Source organism: Dipodomys merriami, unplaced genomic scaffold (genome assembly GCF_024711535.1).
Source record: "Dipodomys merriami isolate MVZ:Mamm:240054 unplaced genomic scaffold, mDipMer1.0.p SCAF_3, whole genome shotgun sequence".
In the NCBI taxonomy this organism is placed as follows: domain Eukaryota; kingdom Metazoa; phylum Chordata; class Mammalia; order Rodentia; family Heteromyidae; genus Dipodomys; species Dipodomys merriami.
This window is the reverse complement of record NW_027204492.1, coordinates 32,270,139-32,292,109: the sequence shown is the minus strand read 5'-3', so window position 1 is coordinate 32,292,109 and position 21,971 is coordinate 32,270,139. Positions and strand designations below refer to the sequence as shown.

At 35.7% G+C, this 21,971-nt stretch overlaps 1 protein-coding gene across 1 annotated transcript in view; it reads left to right on the top strand.

Annotated features, from left to right (window-relative positions):
* The first annotated feature begins 1,816 nt into the window (after nt 1-1,816).
* The window catches only part of Htr2c (5-hydroxytryptamine receptor 2C), a 189,452-nt gene continuing 169,297 nt past the window's right edge, over nt 1,817-21,971 (top strand). The window contains exons 1-2 of the mRNA XM_070038972.1: nt 1,817-2,363; nt 20,491-20,548. The gene's annotated coding sequence lies outside the window, so the exon portion shown is untranslated. The remainder of the gene's footprint in view (nt 2,364-20,490; nt 20,549-21,971) is intronic.

Genomic DNA, 21,971 nt, shown 5'->3' with positions numbered 1-21,971 from the left:
AGCATTTCTAAAGATACCAGCGTTGTGCAGTCAGTGGAGTTGGCAGCGCTGTCGCCACCACCTGTGCAGCATTACACAGTAGCATTCAACAAATGCTTCTACAAAAATTGTGATGCGTTTTTTTTTTCTTTTGCTTTGCAAAACAGACCTTGGGTGCGGACAGTACATTCACAGCCAAGTACCATTTCAGAGCCCTGCAAAATGCCTGAAATCATTAGGGATGAAGAGAATCTACATGCCCAAATATCCCTCTTGGTATAATATTAATGTTTTCTGTACATTTTTTTTGCAAATGTAAAAACAGAAGCACAGACAAAAATGACTGCTTCTAGGGCCTCCAGAATGAAAGATGAGATTCGACATTTTTCCTCTCTTCCACCTAGTCTTCCATCCTTAAATTCTGGAGTTACTGAGATAGGAAAAAAAAAAGTAAATTCCCAGGGCCACTGTCTGGCTGCGCTTTCCCCTTGGCGGTATCCGGGGCTTGGTCTCCCAAGCCATGCACAATCTTTCTACAAGACCTGTTCTGCCCTCTGCTCCCAAGTAGCTGTACCAAAGTCTCACTGTCTTGCTTGGATTCAGCCACTTCTGACCAGTGGGAAGCTGGCCTTCACTTCTCCCAGCCATGATCCCTGGTGCAGTGGCCTAGGTACCCACGGAGACCTAAGAATGCTCCCATAAACACTTTCATCCATCCCCTCTTAGGAGAAATGTTCCCTATCTTCCTTCTCCGTTGAAATTATCTCAACTCTTTTTTGTGTTGGTGCCTTCAAGGGGCGTTTTGGCCAAGGTGGCCTGGCTCAACCTGCTGTGCAGCCAGGACAGTGTAGTCACTTGCCTGCCTCCACGAAGCGAGTGAGCCCCAAAAGAGCTCTGCCTGTCCGGTTAAAGTTGAGCATTAAATATGGGTCTGAAGGGAGCTTTAAGGGCATCATCTCTTGGTTTGCTGCCTTAACCCGTGCCTTGGTAGCCTTGGCCATGTCTTGGCAACCAAAGGAAAACCCAAACTCTCCGTGGAGGATGAGATATATTCATCACTCTTTGAAAAATAAATGGGGTCCTCCCCCACCACGTGAATTTCTAAGCAGTGAGTAGGGCCTGTTGGATCAAGAAGGGAACTACATTGTGCCTTCCTAAGTCTTGAAGACCAAGGGATTTCCTGTTTCCCATCTTTGCATTTGAGGCTGGGGGCGAGAGTGGAGACGATCCTTAGAACAGGGCTGCAGCTTCTGAGTACTTATTTGATATCGTGAATTGCTTAGGTTCTTGTATGGAAGCTCCATGTTTCTGATTGAGAAAGGAGCAAGACCTAGAGTGCAGACCCCCAAAGGGAGTTTCAAAGCTCAGTGAAAGTGAAGAGTATAGATGGAACTGAAATGTACGCGCGCGCATGTATGTGTGTGTGTGTGTGTGTGTGTGTGTGCGTGTGTGCGTGTGTGTGTGTGTGTGTGTGTGTGTGTGTGTGTGTGTGGTGGACCTTTGAGGACACATTCTTAACAATAACTTCTCTCCTTCTCTCCTCCCATCCCCCCCCTACACACGCCGAGTGCCATTGCTAACCCCATTTCCCCTTAATGTCTGGGCCTCATGAATCAAATGAATCACCATCTCCACCCACGGCACAGGGACTTGAGCACCCCTCCCCCCTTTGCCAGCAGGTTCCAGATGCTCTAAGAGACTGGTCCAAACAGGCCCGGGGCAGCTTAATGCTGAACACTGATTGGCTGTTCTTGACTCCTCCCCTCATCCTGCTTTGGCTCAAGAGTGCGGTACAGCTTCCCCAGCGCTGGGTAGGCGCTCTGGTGCTCACCGAGGATGCTTCCTTCCTCGGGTGCACTGATCTTTCCGATTCTGTCTTTGGAGCCGCGGCTAGCTCGCTAGCCTGGGCAGCTCCATCGGCCCGCCTGCCCCTTACCTGCCGACTGCATATGAACTTTTCTTCATTCTGCACGTCGTTGTCGTCGGAGTCGTCGAGATCGTCGTGGTGCTCGCGGGATGGATGGCCTTCGTCCGTTTAGAGTAGTGTAGTTAGTTAGGGACCATCGAAGAAGAAAGAAGACGCGATTTGCGCAGAGATGCTGGAGGTGGTCAGTTACTAAGCAGCATTAAAACAGTGGATCCTGACAAGTCGAATTTAGCCGGGGGGCGCACGGTCGCCCACAGGAGGTTGACTCGCCGGCGCTGTCCACCACGCCGAGCTCCCTCCGTTCCTTTTACCCTTCGCGGAGACAGAGGTTGCGGCGCGCAGCGCAGAGCAGCGCATTGACTGCCGCGGGCTCCGCTGGGCGATTGCAGCCGAGTCCGTTCCTCGTCTAGCTGCCGCCGTGGCGACCGCTGCCTGGTCTTCCTCCCGGACGCTAGTGGTAAGTTGGAGCCCCGGGCTACGTAGCTACTTGAGACCCCACTGGTTTAGGCGGGAGGTGGATTAAAGAGTCTGTTCCAGGTCCTGGGTGGTTGCAGCCTGAAGGACTGCACTGGTGGAGGGCGGGCGTGGGGCGGGGAGGGGGGGGAGGTGGCAATCAGAACACGCAGATCGCGGGAAGACTGGGGTCTTTGGGAGGAGAGAGGAGCTTCGTTGCTGAGAGGAGGGGCATGTGGGGATCTAGAGAACCTCACGCTTGCAGAAAGCCCCAAGAGAAAAGGAAGGCTGGCTGAGGGTCTCCGGAATGGAAGGGAAGGGAGGGGAGGGATGAGAAGGGGAGGAAGGGGAGGAAGGGGAGAGGGCAGACTGAGCGCTGGGATTGCTGAACCATAGATTGCGCTAAAGAAGGACTGGGACCAAGTGGGTAGGGGCTAAAGGTTTGGGGCAACTGGAGCAGAGGGAGGGAGTGAATGCTCTGACACTAATTTTCGGCCGATCTCTGTGAACACCATGATTCTGAGAGACACACTGCGGATCTGTGTCTCGATCTAACAGCTGTTGGCTGAATTTTAAACAGCACACCCCTGCTGAGAGTCACGTAAGTTTGAGAGGAAAGGAAAAGGGCATTTTATTAGCTTCCCTAAGTAAATTGGTGACCATTTTATATCTTGAGAAGGATGGCCGAAAGTCTCCAGCGCTGCCTCTTATTCTGATTTCTTTGCTCAGTTTAACCTGACAAGCAGTTTTAACAGCATACCTCGGAATTGCTAAACATGAGAACAGGTTGCCGTTCCTGATGCCACATAAAGTTCGTCATTGAAAACCATGTCTGTGTCTGCTTTTTTTCTGCGCCATGCCCTTTGCCTTTTGTTTCCTGAAGGGTAGTATACACCTGAGGTAACAAACTGCACTGGACTTTCTGGAGACTCCTTTCTTTTAAGTGACTCTGAGCCCCAAACTCAAATTCAGTGGAGGACTCAGTAGTTAGAGGATATTTAATTTAAGTGAAGACCGCTGCATGTAACACACAGCTTCTCCATTAGTATTTATTCATGCAAGTCCCATCCAAGGAAGCCTCCGATTGCCAAGCCACTAAGAGCGTTTGCCCCTTACCACATACCATTTTAGGCAAGCTAACCAAGGAAAGATAGCTCCAAAGAGAAATAAGATTGTACTAAAATAGTTGGGGTGGGGGGAGACATTGATCAGTGAGCAGTCTCTGAGCTTCCACTTTGCACACAGCTATGACCTCACATTAATGATGAAAATTAAATGGGTTCCAAAATTTAAATTTTTCATTTAGAAATATATATATATATATATATATATATATATCATTACCATCATCATCACCAGTCAGTCATCCTGTCTATCAGATATGCATGCAAGTAAGAAAGTGGCATTACTGTAGGTGTCTGTGTATAGGCAATGAAAAGGCCAATGGACACAATAGACATACCCCACACAAAATAATTTCTACCTTAATCATAACATCTCTTTTGCAGTATTTAAGTCATACTGAATATTGTCCTTTCAGAGGACTAATTTCCTTGACACCTTGCTGTTTGGGAAACATCACTTATTTCCTATGACTGGTCAGAAGGGGATTCATAAAAAATCATACACACACACACACACACACACACACACACACACACACACACACACACATTGGCTAGAGAGGTCGTGGGATATTTAATTATTTTTCATTACATAAATATGTTCTGATTTCCCTAAGGAGGAAAAATAATTGCTTCATCTACATGATTTCTTTCCTATTACTATCACCTACAGCTATAAGCTCTGATGCAAGTCCTGAAATTCAGAAGGTGGGTAAGATTTGTGATTGCAATGTCAAGGTAGGATTTGGGGTTGGTAAACCAACAGTGACAGTATTATTTTATTTAAATAAGGTGAAGGGGTTTTTTTAACCCTTCCTCTGCATTCTAGAGGGTGATGTTCATCTAAAGTTGTCACCAAGGATAACAATGACATTTTCAGGGCATTGGTGCAGTATGAAATCGAGGAGAAAGGTGAGAGCTGACATTTCTGTAATCATCTTGGACACCAGACATAGATACAAAATATTCTTTCTATATATTATTTCATGTCACCTTCATAGCAAGCATATACACTGGAAAATTAGATCTCCCCGTTTATTAGTACCATTGGATCTACACTATTTCTCAAGATATTTTCATAGATTAATTTAGGAATGAAAATATTGCTTTGTGCTTACAAAGTAACCTGCAATGCACATGTCTTGTTTTTAGCAATAAGAACAACTAATCCTGACATAGCTTGCTTACATCACTTAGGCAAAACCCCTGGTTTGGTCCCCAGCATCACAAAAACAAAGGCATTAAGCAATCAATTAATTAAAAAATTAAAAGCCCACCATTTCATTAATGTTGAGATAATCCATTAAAGATTTAAGCAACATGACTACATACCCATTGTGGTTCATATTCTGCAAAAATCTAAATTGTTATATTTTCAGGTTTATCTTTATCATTTGAAATGTAATGTTTTAGAAATTTTCTTGTATAATTAGTAAATACCTTAACCTAAATAAAAATCTGAAGCCTGAATCAACCTTCGATTATTTCTCTGTTCCATGTATTTTGTTCAAGCAAAAGCATCACCAAATAAGGAAAACACTAAAATTAAAACCAAAGTAACTATCCTCAGCTGCTCTTATTTGTTCAAGGCTTGAGAGTAAAGAAAACTGCAATGTGCTGAGGCCTGCTGAAAAATATATATAATCCTACATTCTAATGGCTCTAGAATTGACAAGAAAATTAGCTGATATCATTCAGTGGGATCTTTATCATCTACTTAAATAGTACTGGATCCTTCAAAAAGCAGGACTTCCTAATTCATTTAGAACAGTAGTTGGTAAAGTTCAATCTTGTCTAGGTGAAGAAATGTTTAATTATGGTCTATTACTGTCTGGGTAAATCATGAACAAACTGGGAGAATTCAACTATAAATTGGGGTTAACATTATTGTCATGAGAAAAGGGTAACATTGATCAAGATGCATTGTACTCATAAACTGATACTCTTAATTGAAAGCCCTTTGCACAAGTACCTAAATATAATTTTTAAATACTATTATGAAATGACATATGTTAATGTAATGTCTATTCATGTTAACCCTACTTGATTGTGAAACAGAATATAAAGCACTTTGAAATGTTTTAAATTATTGCACTAAGTATTATTTATATTATGACACCTGTATTCCAGAATACCTATGTTATCTACATATTTTACTATTGTGTCTCAGAAATCAGTGATCTCCAATACAATGAGCTTCCTTTCCTCAACACATTTTAGGAAGAATTCTTCATATGCTGTAAAACTAAGCCTTATAATTGTGATTTTATACACAATGTTGAAACCAACCAAGTGACTAAGCTGAAACATCATTTAACCAGTCACTAGCAGACTTAGAATTAACACTTGCCTTTAGTAACTCTCATGGCAATCATTTCTGAGATTTTAATTCACAGGTGACATACTGGCTGCAGAAATTCAACTAAGATGCAGTTCAGCTGGAGTATTAATTATGTCTTTCTCTCCATCAACCCCATATCTCTACACTTCATCTTTGTGTTTCTTCCTCCACTCAGCTGTACTGCCTGCAGTTTCCTGGGATGTTTTGTGTCACAGTACTATACATGTAGCTGGTATTTGACATTATCAGTCTTGTTAATTAGTGTTATCCTGATTTTCAAATGTCCAGTTACATAGCTTTACATGAGAAAGACCAGAAAGATCATACAGGTACCAAACCAGTAGCCTTCAGGTTTTTCATGGCACTTGAAATTTTCTGTTCAAGATTTTCTTTAATTTTAGTCAATGCCTCTTTTAAACACAAATACTTGTTTAGCGGGCTAACATTCCTTTGATTGCCTATGAATAGCTAAGCATAAATGCATTGACAGCTATCAGAAAACCTGTAGAACTGCATTGTTCCATAAAATAATCATAAACTACATATTTATATTTAATTAAATGAAATTGTAAATTTCATTCCTCATTCTCAGAAGCCACATTTCACCTGATGGCTACTTATTGGACAGTGCAGATAGAGATAATGCCCATCAGTGCAGAAAGTTTCATTAGACAACAGTGTAGTTGAAATCACGGACCCTTGGCTTTGCACTGAATATTTTTCCACCCCCTTGCCATAACTAAAAACCAGATTTTCTCCAGAGGGAAGGTTTCTTACTTCCTGAAAGATGTTTCAACCACAGTAGGTCAATACTTGTCTATTCCTTCCCACTTCATGAATATACCTCCCTATATGTGACGGCTTAAAAGGATGAGTAAAACTGTCCTACTTGCTTTATTTTTCTCCAAAGTATAAATAATTCTCTATGGAAGGTCACACCATTCTAACTGTTCTTTTTTCTTTTCACTTTGCTACAACATTGGAATTTTTTTATTGTGAAAATACTGTACAGAGGGGTTACAATTACATGGGCAAGACATCATTGGAATTTTTGACACCTGTCTGGTTCTTACTTCTTTTTTAAAAACTCTTGCCATACTCCGGAGACTTCAGTGTCCATAAAGATGAGCAATTACAGTGTAACCTCAAAATTCCTTGACCTCTTCTTTCCCATTGCCACCCAGTTTCAGGTCTATCACTGCATGCGCAATGCATCACTTTCTAAAACTTTATGTTGAAAAGTACTGTTGAAATTATGACTTCCAGTGTTGTTCTTTGCCCCGTTCTTCTCCTATGCCTACTCATTAACCTCTTCAATACTTTTAGAACCCTTCAAAGAACTTTAAGAACAATTCTATATTGCCACATCTTCTTCTTCCTACTATATTCTTATTTCTAGTCTATTCTTATGTCAATCAGGTCAATGTTTCTCTTCATTACTCACAATACACACTCTTCAATGTGTTTTACTGCTCCCAATTTGTGCTTCCCCATTTCCTTGATTGATGATTATCAAGAGAAAAATGAACAACATCAAACATTGTTACCTGAAGTCTCAGCTGGCCTCTCACCATTACTCAGTAATCTTTTTGTGTCTTTAGCCAATTCCTTCTCCTATAAGTCTAGACTTATTTCACACTTCTGCTATTTTTCCCAACTTCTGTATGCTACTCCTATATTCAGTATTCTCAGCAGTCTTACTTGCATTGTTACAGAGAAAATAGGAAAGAAATAGGAACATTAAATTTCTCCAACTTCAGCCAAGGGTAGACAATTAATTCAACTTCAGTTTGAGTGAGCTAAATAGTCACCTCCAAAATTGTTGATACATCTGTTTATTATTCTCATAACTTTCTGTACAATATGTATCTTTTATAGGGCTTTGAGAGAAAAGGAAAGGCAACTTAATAATTATAATTTGGCCAGAAGTTTCATTTTATCTTTGGAAAGAAATACAGGCTAGGGATCTTTATGTCTTCTAAAGATAGACATATTTATTTTGACTCTGAAATGACAGCCATTAGAAAGTTGGAGCAAAAGACTTACAGTTACCATTACTAATTTTATAATACTCTAGTTTTAAATTATGAAAGAATATTAAAATATATATCCAGTGCTATGAGAAAATGAGATGGTGACTTTACAGTTCTTCAAATGATAATTTCATTAATACATTTCAGAGAATTATTAAAATAACTCTTTATGACTCATTTTCCCTTACATGTCCTCATGAGAGAACCTTTTCCCCATTTCATCTGTAACTATACTCGTTCTAACATCAAAGTTTATTTTGAAACATGGAAAAGCTTTGAAAATGTGTAGATGGTCAGCAATATTTCTCATTATTCAGGACTCTAAGAACAAGCTATACTCTACTGAACAAAAAAAAGGAGTACATTTCTGGTCAGAGGACTGAGCAGCAGAGAAAATAAAGCAGAGTAAGTTCAAGGCACCTTGGGAGCAGCCTGAACTCCTACACTACATAGTGACCTGGAAAGAAGGAATACACCATTGAGCACAATGAGCATGGCCTACAGAAGATGAAGGCCTTTGATTGGGAGTGAGGACGGGAGAGTAAATGTTCAGAGTAGAATGATAGGCAATGGCAGAACACAAGTGTGGTCATAATACGTAACAACACAGCTGAAACCAAAAACAATTTCAAATAATGTCTACAAATGGTTTATGTTTTGATTAGTGAGTGAAATTGTCTCTTTCTTTTTCCTCTTAATACTGAAATTTAAACAATATCTGGTTATCAATAACAAACTAAACATTTTTGAATTATTTAAGTTAAATGGTAGTGCAGTTACAAACTGTATATAAGTGAATCTACTCCACAATGTTGACAGAATGGCTAAATATCCTCCTGCCTTTCCAGAAACTCCTAATTTATGTCTCAAAATAATTCTACTAAATCACTTTCTTAGAATATAAAAATATTACTAAAGAATGATAACTAGTGATTTTTTTCAGTAGAATTTTAAGTATCTTAAATTTCTGGATATCTTAAATGATGAGCATAGCTTAATAGAAAATTTACTTTGTGGAGAACAGAAGGATTTTAAACATCTTTTGATTTTTATCATTTTTAATGATTTAAAATGTGCAGAACTTGAAAAATTAAAAGTGAAATGGATCAAAACGCATTACAAAATTCTTTCTGATAAGCATTGCAGAAGTTACCAAGTGTGAGAAACCAAAGGTAAGAGATAAAATATCTTTTAACTAATGATATACTTATTCTATTGGTAGAAAGGGGAGTTCACTGTGACACTTCCACGAAATATATCATGTATACTCATCGATATCACCCCCCATTGCTGTTTCTCATACCTCTCTCTTCTTAGAATAGTTTCACCATTCTATTTTCATACATGTATACAAAGTATGTTAATTAGATTCATTTTCTTTTATCCCACCCTCTGTTTCTCCTCCCATATCCCTCTGTTATCTGCTCCCAAAACAGAGCTTGCATTAAGGAAAGATAAAATATCTTATGCATGGCAAAACAGTTAATTCAATAACCAGATTCAAGTAAGCATGACTTTTTATTAAAGATTCCATACTCTTTCCTGTTCTCCTTACTTTAGATCAGGGGCATTTGTTTAGATGTTCATGAACAAGTAACAAAATTAAAAAATTATAGTGGCTGGGTGTGTAAATAATTGCTAGTCCTTGCCCCAGCATGTGTGAAATCCTGGGCTCAATGCTTAACACTACATAAGGGGTGTGTGTGTGTGTGTGAGTGTGTGTGTGTGTGTGTGTGTGTGTGAGAGAGAGAGAGAGAGAGAGAGAGAGAGAGAGAGAGAGAGAGACAGAGAGAGAGAGACAGAGAGAGAGAGACAGAGAGAGAATATATAATTTTAAAACATGATACATATTTTTCTAAAGGGGATCAGACATTCATTTGCATATGGTCAAGACTTAAATAAACATAGGCTGATTGATGAGCAGAATGCCTTTGATGAAAACTTTTTAAAACATTCAGATCACTCTGTGTAGAATTAATTGGAATTCCTCTTGTACTTTAGCAAAACAAGGTTTCTTGAAATTCGGTCAACCTTGATTTGAGTTCCTGTTCAACTATTTCAAGACTATTTCAACATATGTTTTCTTTTCTCATTCATAACTATTAGCTCTACCCTGTTCACATTGACTGTCTTGTCTACAGCTCAGATACCAAAACAGATACCTCTGTTTTTAAAATTACCATCTTGTACTATGTTGTATATACTATTATATAATATTAAAATGTGTCTTAGATTTAAATTTTATAATGCACTCTTTATATGAGTAAAGTAGAAATCTTTATATTAAATATAAGTAGTGTCAAACTTTTTTTTCTTTTTGAAAAATACTTTCATTGACTTTAAGTAGTTTTATAAAGGAGCTGCCATTCAACAAAGTAGATTATGAATGCTTTGCTTCTTGATCAATGTGACCCTTTTCACATTTTTACCCACCCCTCCCAACCCATCCATTCCCTCATGTCAAACTTTTTCCGGAAGAAAACTATATACTATAAAGAACTCCTATCATTAATCTTAAAATGTTAAAATACTTTTATTCCAATTTTAATGGAGAATTTTAAAGGGGAATTATTAATATCTTGATGAATATCAGTGTTGCCCATTTTTAGTTTTCAATTGATTTTCATGACTAGAAATTGTCTTATTTTTAAAATATATTCTTAGATTTTATTATATTTAAAGATCCTTAAATACATACCGTAAGATAAATATTATCCCTATATTGGAACTTATCTTTTATGAGGATATTTCAATTTCCTGCTTTGTTATTGAGAATTTCACTCCAGATGGTAAGAAGGAGAAAAGGAAAGGTCACATATAACACTCATGGCTGCTATCCCTGTAGCCTTTTGATTACTTTTCACTGAAAATACTGTCTAGATCCCTTTTCACCATTTAAAATGAATTATTCCTTTTCAAATGCTCATAGCTTTACTGAAAAATAAATCTAGAAACAACAATTGAGCACCTTCTATAACTCTAGTAATGCATTAGATTACTTGAATGATGCAAAAAGGAATAGCAAAATTTGTATGGGTAAAGTTATGCTAACTATACCTTTTTTTTTTTTTCTGGGTCCAGTCATGGGGCCTGAACTCTGGGCCTGGGCGCTGTCCCACAGCTCTTCAGCTCAAGGTTAGCACTCTACCACTTGAGCCACAGTGCCACTTCCGGCTTTTATCTTTTTGCTTATGTGGTGCTGAGGAATCGAACCCAGGGCCTCTGGCTTGCAAGGCAAGCGCTCTACCACTGAGCCAACTTCCCAGCCCCTAACTATACCTTTTTGTACCTTAACTTGTACTACAAGTAAGTAAATAATTAGATATAAATTAGATTCCATGATAAAATAAATTGCTTAGATATTATGTGACTAATAATAGTCCCCAATACCAAAAAAAAAAGGCTTTATTTTTATTAGGTTAACTTTCAGTTCAGCTTCTTTGCCACATTAGTAGACTGCCTCTTAAAGGCTGTGTGGCATATTAAATGAAAGCTTTTAATTTTAGGAATATTAACAAATCATTTTATAATTCTTTTTTTCGGGGGGGGGGGGTCCGGTTGTGGGGCCTGAACTCTGGGCCTGGGCGTTGTCCCTCAGCTCTTCAGCTCAAGGCTAACGCTCTACCACTTGAGCCACAGCACCACTTCCGGCTTTTTTTTCTTTTTGGTTATGTGGTGCTGAGGAATCAAACCCAGGGCCTCATGCATACAAGGCAAGCGCTCTACCACTGAGCCACCTTCCCAGCCCGCATTTTATAATTCTTTTAGTACATGGATGATGATATGAGAGCAGCTACACATTAATTACTCAGTATCCTAAAAACGAAACAAAACTAAACTTCTTGCTTGGATTCACTGCAAAGATAAACATGAGACTTAATACATAATATTAAGCAAGAATAGTTAACATAAAAATGTGCATTTGGCCTGTTAACTGATCATTCATCTAATTTCAACCTTAAAAACTACTAATTTGCCTTTTACATATTTCTCCTGTTATAAACAAAAATATATACTTTCCTAATATTTCTTAATACTGTTCATGTCTTAAAGATGACTAAATTAAAGTTTAGAGAGTGTCATTGACTCCCTTCTGATCACACAATTAATTACTGACAATTAAATAGAGAAACTTCAAATCCTTTAACTTTCAGTTCAGCTTCTTTGCCACATTAGTAGACTCCCTCTTGAAGGCTATGTGGTATATTAAATAAAAGCTTTTAAAAATTTGACTACATCATACTGTCCTTGACAATCATGGCATGCTTAATAAATTTGGAATAAAAACTCATTTGCATTTTTGCTTCAAAATTAGAAAGTATATGAATACTTTCAAGACTATGATTACTATTTTTACTGATATAGGTCAACCTGTGTGTGTGTGTGTGTGTGTGTGTGTGTGTGTGTGTGTGTGTGTGTGTGTGTGTGTGTGTGTGTGTGTGTGTGTAGTCACAAAAGGAGAAATGCAAAAAGGCAATTAAATTTTTGAGGTTAAAATTCAGTGACTGACTAGGTGACAGGCCATGTGCACTTATTTGTTAATTTTTCTTTCCTAATTTGTTAGAGTAACTGAAGTCTGAAACAGCTCAAAGCTGGATGCTTCTTTTCTATAAATCACATCTCTTAAAAAGTACAATGAAAGCATGAGTCACTAGCTACAGAATTCCAGCTTTAATCAATTATGTCATTTTTATAGGGAAACAAACCAGTGACCTTCATGTTGTTTTAAAGAAAATGACTCTGTGAGTAGTTATATGTAAGATGAAATCACAGCATGACCAATCACAGGAGCAATGAGTTCAATGGGATGATCTAAATGGTAAAAATTAAAGTGTATTAAGTATTTTGTGACTTTTTCATTTATTCACTTGCATTTGCAACTTGCATAATGGAATTGGTTTGTAACTAAATTGAAGCATTCACATATCATTGGATCAAATTTTAAATGGTGGCCTTCCCTTTAGATTTGCAGAGAACAGATAATAATGCACATAATGCATAGCCCAAGACAAGTTCCAAAATATATTTTAATTAGTAGCTAAATTTAGTTTATTTATTTTATCTTGTGTTAGAACTGTTAAACTACCATATTCCTAAAATTGTCTTTATTATTCCATCTGGTAGCTATATAGTAGACTCGCTGAGGAAGGAAATTTAGAAAAGACACTCTAGGCCCTTCCAATAAAAAGAGGAGAGAAACAGAAAGGGATTAACCAGTATTGAGTCTGTGCTACAGCCTAATGCACATTTGCCAAAGTACAAATATTTAGTGTAATTCTCAAAAACAACCATGAGAAATCGGGAATAGATACAGTAACAGGTTAATTTATATGTTCAAATATAGAATTAATAAAGAGCCCACCAAGGATTCAAAACCCTATTCTGTACGCAAAGATTTTGTGCATTTGTTCCATGGCAACTTGAATAACAGCCTAATGTTTTAAAAAAATTTCCAATAATCATCTGTCAAACATACTATCAATATAACCTATATTTAGTCCTTGACATTGTTTTCAATGAAGATATTGGAAGTCAAGAGACATTTATTATAGGTCAGCTTCTATAAATCAGTCGTGTATGTGTGTATGTGCATATACCACACACACACACACACACACACACACACACACACACACACACACACACACACACACACACACACACACACACACACACACAAACATAGTTTTCTTTTTTGGTTGGATGTGGAGCTTGAACTCATGGCCTGGGTGCTGTCCCTGAGCCTCTTTGTTTTTTCAAGGCTAGCAGTCTACTACTTGAGCCACAGCTCCACTTCTGGTTTTTGTGTGGTTCATTAGAGATAAGAGTCTCATGGGGACTTTTCTGCCCGGGCTGGCTTTGAACAAGGATCCTCAGATCTCAGCATCCTTAGTAACTAGGATTACAGGCATGAGCCACTAGTGCCCAGCTAGAATGTATGTATGTGCATATATATACATATATATATACATACACATATATATATTATATATGTATATTTGGTTTATCTTTTAAAAGGAGGGAAGAGCTATTTATAATAATGGAAGAATGTGAAAAGAGTTATCTATAATAATAATTAGCAATGAAATAAGAAAATAAAAGAAATTAAATATATTACTTTGAAAGAGATACTCACATTAAGTTCTCCCTAACATTTACTAAGAATAATAAAGGAGTTATAATAGCAAGAAACATTTTTACTGTATATTTCATGAAAGTTCTTTTAAAGTTTGTACCATAATAAATGATTCTACTTTATTTTAGTTTCATATAAAGCAAGCATGTATTTTTTAAATTTAACAAGCTCTAAATTTTGCACTTGCGTTTTACATGCAGAACATTAATCAAATTTTAAAGCTTCATATTACAAATTTTTTAACGTAAATTTTTTTCTGCTGTACAACTTTACATAAAAGATATTTGTATTGAATTTTTCTAATAATTCTTACAGCAAAGCTTATCATCAAGTTGAGTAAATCTTATTGCTAGATGTTTCTTAAAGGATAAATATATAAGGATAATAAAGGATATCAAGCATTCATCTGCTGTACCCAAATTTTACATTAGTCAAATAATTTTCAGAACAAAAGCATATAGTGTATTTAGAAACTCATTAGTTTTTATGCTCAGTTCTCAATTCATTAGCCTTAACATTTTAAAAATGAAAATCGCTATTTGTATATACTCCAGATAATTTAACGAACTATAGAAATGATCCCTGAAAGTAGTCTTACTCCAGATAATTTAAACAAAAAGTTGTGAAGAAAAGATAAAACTTCATAGAAACATGTATACTGCTCCAAAATAACCTTTAATGAGGACCAAGTATGAATAGACAAGTTAAAGAATCAAATACAGTTTTACCTACGAGAAAGATGTGAAGCTTTTTAAATTTTGCTCTTATTGGATGCTTATGAGTAATAAATTTCCCCCACTGAAGTCATTGAAACTCATGGATCAGGGATAAGATCAATGATTTTAAAAAGTCATTCTGAGTAGGTGCCAATTGCTTGTATCTATAATCCTAGCTCAGGATATTGATATCTTTGCATTTTGAAGCCAGCTTGTGCAGAAAAGTGCAGGTGAATCCAAAAAAATCAACAAAAGCTGGCCTGGAGATGTATTCAAGTAGTAGAGCACTAGTGAGAAAGCAAGTCAAGTATGCATAAGGCCCAGAGTTCAAACTCATATTGCAACAACAACAAAAGAAGTAGGAATCATCCAAAATAGAAAAGTTATCATTATTTGGATTAATCATAAAAATGTTCTTTAGATGTATGCTAGTTCAATTTATAGAAGATTACATAATGCTTTAGTAGGCATTATTTTTCCGAAGGAGTTTTTATTATTTTTCTCCTTTCTTTTTAATACCTCTCAGTATTTGAGTTTTTCTTCTTAATGCTTAACTCCAGCTTCCAGATAACTACAAAGTGTTCACACTTTGCACAAATGCAGAGTATTATATATTAAGATTGTTATTTTGTATTTATTTTATTTATACTTATTTTTTCTATTAACCTTTCATAAATCTTACATTTATTATTTTTACCAACCTTTCATAAATATTGTATTTATAAAATTCTTGCATTTTTATTTGTAAAGTCGATGTGTGTCCCATGTACTTTATAATAAGGCAAAGTTTTTTTATAAGGTCTGATTTTTCATTTGATGTAATAGAAACCCAAAATTATTTTTAACAGTTTGAGGTTAAAATTGCATCTTTTCCAACTCTCTTTTTATTGTGTATAATTCTGTGAGTTTTAGTATATTCAGAATTGTACAGCTTCAGTTTAATTTACATTTTCATCACTTTTCAAAAGAAACCCTATACCAATTAGCAGTTATTCCCAATATATTTTTCATTCCCCTCTATAAGCTATCAAATATGCTCCTTTTGGGGGTCTTTCTGATTTGTTTGAGAGTCTACCAACTTTCTACAGATATCTGCTGAAGATATCAAAGAATTTGCTGTAGTGTTGAGAGATTGGCAAATCAGAGAAAAGAGTGGTCAGATACACACAATAGGGTTCTGATTTATTTTAATTTTTCCATACTTCCAAATATAAGAAAGTGTTGCATCTGAGCTTCTATCATCTTTTCTTTGTTACATGATTTCATATTGATACTGTAAAATCAATTTTTTAAAAAAGAGTTCACTCTCCAAGTGCTCCTGTCCAAAATCAATGAGTTGAAAATACCTAAATTTTATACTCAAGAAAGTTATGTATCTGGTGGTGCATTTCCTTCATTTTTTCTCTTATATCCAATGAAGACTTACTAAACATAAATCTGCCATCCAAAAAGGAGGCATTTTTCTCAGAAACCTTTTCTGTACATATTATTTACGATTGAATGCCAGAAGAATCAATTGATTGAACCCTGACATGTTTCTTTTCTAAATCTTTAATGTGGAAAACACTTTTTAAAAAATAATTACACCTACCCAAGGGATTTTTATGAAATGAAATTGCCAGTCATTCTAATTGGCTTTGTATTATTCTTATGCCTTAGCGACATAGCATTATAAAGGAATTTTTCAATTGCTATACATTTTAACTGTCATCACTAATAAAATAAATACGTAAAAACTGAGTTCTTCTACCTAAAATGTGGTATCTATTACTTACTATATTTCCCTTCACAATAACAAATCTCATAATATCTTATAAATTTTGTGTGTCTGTCAATAGTATCCTTAAATATATACATCTGAGCTATAGGTATGGCTCATTGGTAGAGTGCTTCCCTATTAAAAATGAAGCCCAGAGTCCAAATCTCAGTGTTACTAAAAATTTAGCACAGCTAACTAACCTTTATATTTTCATCTGACATGACAAAAAGTCAGGCAAGACATGAATGTACAAAAAGTGATATGAAAATTTATTAGGAAAGCAATATGACAGAGAAACGAGATAATGTAACGTAAGTATGTTATGGGAAGATGGCACTTCAAATTATCTTTAGTGAGAAGTTACGCATAATTAAAACAGCCCCAAGTCACAGGCAGGTTCAGAGGTGTTCAAAGGTGACATCTGGTACTCTGATAATCCATTGTTCCCTAAACAGTCAGGTAAAGTTTTGTTAGGATATGATAATTGACAAGAGGCTTGTGGTGTGGTGCTTCCTAAATTTCAAGATGGACACAAAATGACTGCAGGAGAAAATGACTCACGCACATTAAGACTCCAAGACCAGACCAAGATGCACAATCATTGTCCCAAGGGTGGGAGAGGTTTATTGTATTAGATTTGCTCTCTAGGGCATGGTTTAATGGCTTGGGAAGGTTAAGTTAAAGATCTACTGTTTTTGAACTATTTGTTAATACACCTTAAACTGGAATGATGCCTATTACTAATCTTAGTGTGTTACTCAAAAAATCACCTCTCATGACCTTTTGTGACCATGGTGTTTTCAGGCTAGTCACTAGTATGTTGGAAAGCTTAATTACAATGGTTTCTCTCTGAGACATTGTTATCTTAATCCTCCATTTTTGGTTCTCCTTGCACTTCATATTAATCATGCTATCACCAGCACTGCCAACACACACACACACACACACACACACACACACACACACACGCACACACACAAGCAAAACATAAATATATGACTCAATTATTTTTGCTGAAATATACATCTTCTATACAGTTTATAAATATGAATGTGTGTGCTACTTGCATTGTATTAATTAAGAATAGGTGATGGACAACACCCCAGTTTATATTATATTTCAGTTATTACTAGTGGTTTTATCTTTTATAATTGCTACTTCAGTCCCTTGAACTTCTGGTCATTGTTTCAAGTATCACTAAAATAAGGCTATTGATTGGACAAAATAAATTTAAAAGGCTCATATTAGACAAAGGTTGAGATTTTAAAGAATATACAGCAACTTGAAGAAAAAAGGAATATATGGTAACTTGGAAAGAAACAAGAAAATTTAATTTAATAAATCAAAATAAGACAAAACAATATTTATGTTTTACTCTACAAATAAGACTCAAAGAGAAAGAAAATATTTTGAACATAATGTGGAAAAATTACAGAAGACAAAGAACCTTCTATATGACTTCCATTTATATGAACTTCCAGAATCAGTAAACTGATCAATAGTGATAGAAATTAAAAATTGGCTTCGAAGGCGCAAAGGAAGGAGTATGGAAATGTTTTCTATCTTCATTGGGGTAGCTATAATACAAATTAAAGCTAACTAAATTCTACTATAAAAAGAGCACAGTTTAACATATGTAAATTATTCGTCATGAAAGTAGATGAATTCTTTTAAACAACAAACTGTTAGGCAGTAAAAGTATCCACCAGTCAATCTGTTGAACTGTTTCAATCCTCAGTGAAAGAACTTCCATTCTTTTGAATGAATATGGACATCTACAAATATTTAGAGAAGAACATTAAGCTCTTCTATAATTCTAGTATATACTTTAGCTCAGGACTGAGTACTGGCATTGTAAACATGATTGAGCTTAAGATGGGCTCAAAGATATCTTTGATAGGTAAGCATTAAACTTTAAAAGCCCTCTATTAGTTCAACTAAAGGAGGTAAAAGGAAGAAAAACATATCCATTAAATCTTCACTGGCTTTTTAGGACTTTGAAAGAATTTTGAATCAAAATTTCTCTTTTATAATATCTTTCTTATATAAACAAAGCAAAATAGCAATTAATTGTTTGGAGAAAGTAGGATAGAATCTGTCAAATAATCACAAAATTAAGTTTAATATCACTATATAAATTATAAAGAGTAATTGCATCACTATTAAATTACTAAAGGTAATAGGATTGCATATGTAAATTTAAAATATTGTATACACTATTTTTATAGAAGGAAATTACATAGTGTTTGGATTAGCTTGTGGAGTAGGCTGTAATCAGAGATATAGTTCTAGCTTGAATGCTTGCTTGTATGATAAAAATAAGAAATCAAAATCATTGTTGGAATTAAAAGTAGTGCAGTGTGGTGGAAACTTGAGATGATAGTTCAGCGATAATAAAATATATCTCAAATTTATGTATAATCAACCTAACAGATAAAAAAGGAGAGTGTTGATAGAAAACATTAGTATAAATATTTTTATGTCAAGGAGAGGCAAATTGAGGCACTATTTGATTTTTCTTAAAGTATTTTATACTATTTCAAAATTAGCTAAGATTGAAGAATTCAACACTGATTGTGAGGTAGGGAGGGGTACTTGAAGTATTCACAAATGACTATCCCAATCCTGGTTCATTGTTCTGGTTGCATTAGTCACAAGTGACCACTAGGGGGCCACAATTCTGTTCATAGCAGTTTTGTGTCCACTTTTTAGTCCCTCCAGGTCCTGGCACAATATTTGATTCTGGTGCCCTGCATCTTGAATATACATTTTTTCTAATTTGGAGAGCAGAAGGGAAATAACAAAATGCTCAAACAAGGATACAGATTGACCCATTGTAACAATGAGACGCACAAGACATGTTGAAAATGAAATTTACAACTTGAGGGGGGAGGGAGGAGTTGGGGAGATGGGGTGGGAAGAGATGGTAGAAGATAAAGGAGGGGGTAACAATGCTCGATAGGAAATGTATTCATTACCTTACTCATGTAACTGCAACCCCTCTGTACAGTATTTTTACAATAAAATATTTAAAAAGAAAGAAAATTGGAGTGGAAGCTATAACAAATATAGTGGGCAATTATCGTGAAGATAATATTCTGCTGTACAGCAATACCAGTGCTGGCCACCAGATTCTTCACCAAGCCTAGTGTCTGAATGCTGCCTCAAGACTGCTAATTCTTTTAGAATTGTGTCGTGAAACATAAAAGTTTTACATTTCTTTGACAGTCATCAAATAAATTATACTATGGTACAAGTATGTTAATTTGGGTTGATAAGTTTATGAGCTAACAACTTGATATTCTCAAAAATAATAAAAACATTTCCTCTGTCTCATAGCTAAAATGATCTTTACATTTCTCCTTTTTGTGGCTGATTGCAAGTATTTGTTTTATATTTTAAGAAAATTCCTATAATTAAAACACTTTGATCAGGTTTCACACTTTTAGGAATCCATTCATGCTTAAAATGTTAAATATTAAAATATGATGCCAAACTTATTTTTCCTATTATAAAAATATAGCTGGCTAATATTTTTCTTCAATAATACTTTTGAATACCAAAATAAAGAATGGCAATTAATACTGTGATAATAATGAATACCAAATGTTGATTTCCCATATGTTATTTTCCCTTCCAGAGTCTAATAATGTTATTTTAGTACCTATAGATGGACTTCCTACTACCATTTGTATCCTCCTCCTCTATAAATTGTTTTATGTGAAATAATGGTTTAACATCTGATGTAGAATTTTTCAGGTCCAATTAGCATGCTTAACTTATGTTTACATTTTTACTGTAGCACTAGGACAGCACAAGGAACAATACTGACAAACCTGTTGTACTAGTATTTTACATATATGTATATATACTGTATATAGTGTATGTATATGTATATATACTATCTTTTCTTCTGGAGTCTCCTAGTCTTCATTCTTGCTTTATATATGAACAGACTAAATGTACTCTAATTAACTACCACCTTATAGAGTTCTTATTGCATTTTTCTCATTTGCTTTTAGGGTGATCTACAAATATCTACAAGCATAGGCCAAGCACCATCATCCTTCAAAATTCACTGTAAGTACTGTATTCCCAGAAGCATTCCTCAGGAATCATTTAGGGGTAATAATTGTTATGTTTAGGTGATTGCTATTGTTTTGCTAACTTAGATCTATGCCTGAATTAGTTGAATATAAGCCATATCTGAAAAAGAATATTTGATTGAGAAACAATATTTTTCAATATAACTTTATTTTATTATTAAGGTTTTGTACAGAAGGGTCACAATTTTGTAAGCCAGGTAATGAGTACATTTCTTCTTTTGGATAATGTCACCCTTCCTTCACTTTCCCCCATTTTCCTCCTCCCATTCCTGCCAATAAATACACAATTCTTTTTCCACATAGCATGACTGCATTTGTTCTCCTTTCCTCCCTCCCTTTCTGCACCCTCGTTTATTTCTTCCCCCACCTGCCAAAACAAATGCAACACCACCACTGCCAACAACAATAACAACAAAACATGTTACCATGTTCTGGATTTCAGAAGAACACGATTTAATGCAACCTTAAAATATTTTTTTTATTATCAAGTAAATCAAATTGTTAACCACCACCTCAGCTTCAAAATAATTAAATAAATAATATAAAGTTAAATTAATGAATATTTAATTTGGTCCTTCTGTGACAAAGTTTAGTTAGTAGGAGGTTAGAATTTCCACTATTGTCTATTGATTACAAATTTTAGAAAGGGAAGCTCTTCCAAATATTCTTTTCTTTTTCTTTCCTCCTTTCCTTCCTTCCTTCCTTCCTGACTTCCTTCTTCCCTTCCTTTTGCTGCTACCAGAATCTGAATTGTTGAGCTTGCTTGCTCATGGCACTTCTAGCCTGCTCTTTCGGTAGTTAATTAGAGATAGAGTCTCATGGACTTTTATTCACTGACCAGCCTCCAGCTGTAACTCTCCATGTCCTGTCCTGAATAGCTAGGCTTATAGGTGAGAACCACCTGCCCCCCTCCCCAAATATTCTTGTTAGTTTAGTCTAGGAATGTAGCTCAGTGGTAGAGTGCTTGCCTAACAAGTACAAGGCCTTGAATTGGATCATCAGTATCAAAAGAAAATAAGTCTTGATGAATGGGTCTAAAACTCTCAGGTAGAGACTAGGGGTATTAGAGATCTTTCTTCCTTAAAAGAAAGTTACCAGTCATGAATGTTGAAAAATAGAGAACAGGCCACATTCTACTGACTTTCAAAGACTAGTTATTTGAGTAAATAGAGTACAAATTGGGCAAAATGGATCAACTTAACCCTTAGTTTAAAGATTGCAATAAATTTTCAGTTCAATTTTATCATTCTCACAGTGAGATTTATGATTAAAATATTCTAAGATGATAGTTTGCGAAGAAGACTTGCTATAGATGCAAACTCATTTTATAGTAAAAGCTCAATATACATTTTAGCATAACATTAGTTATACTCACACAAAAAAGATTAAACAATGTG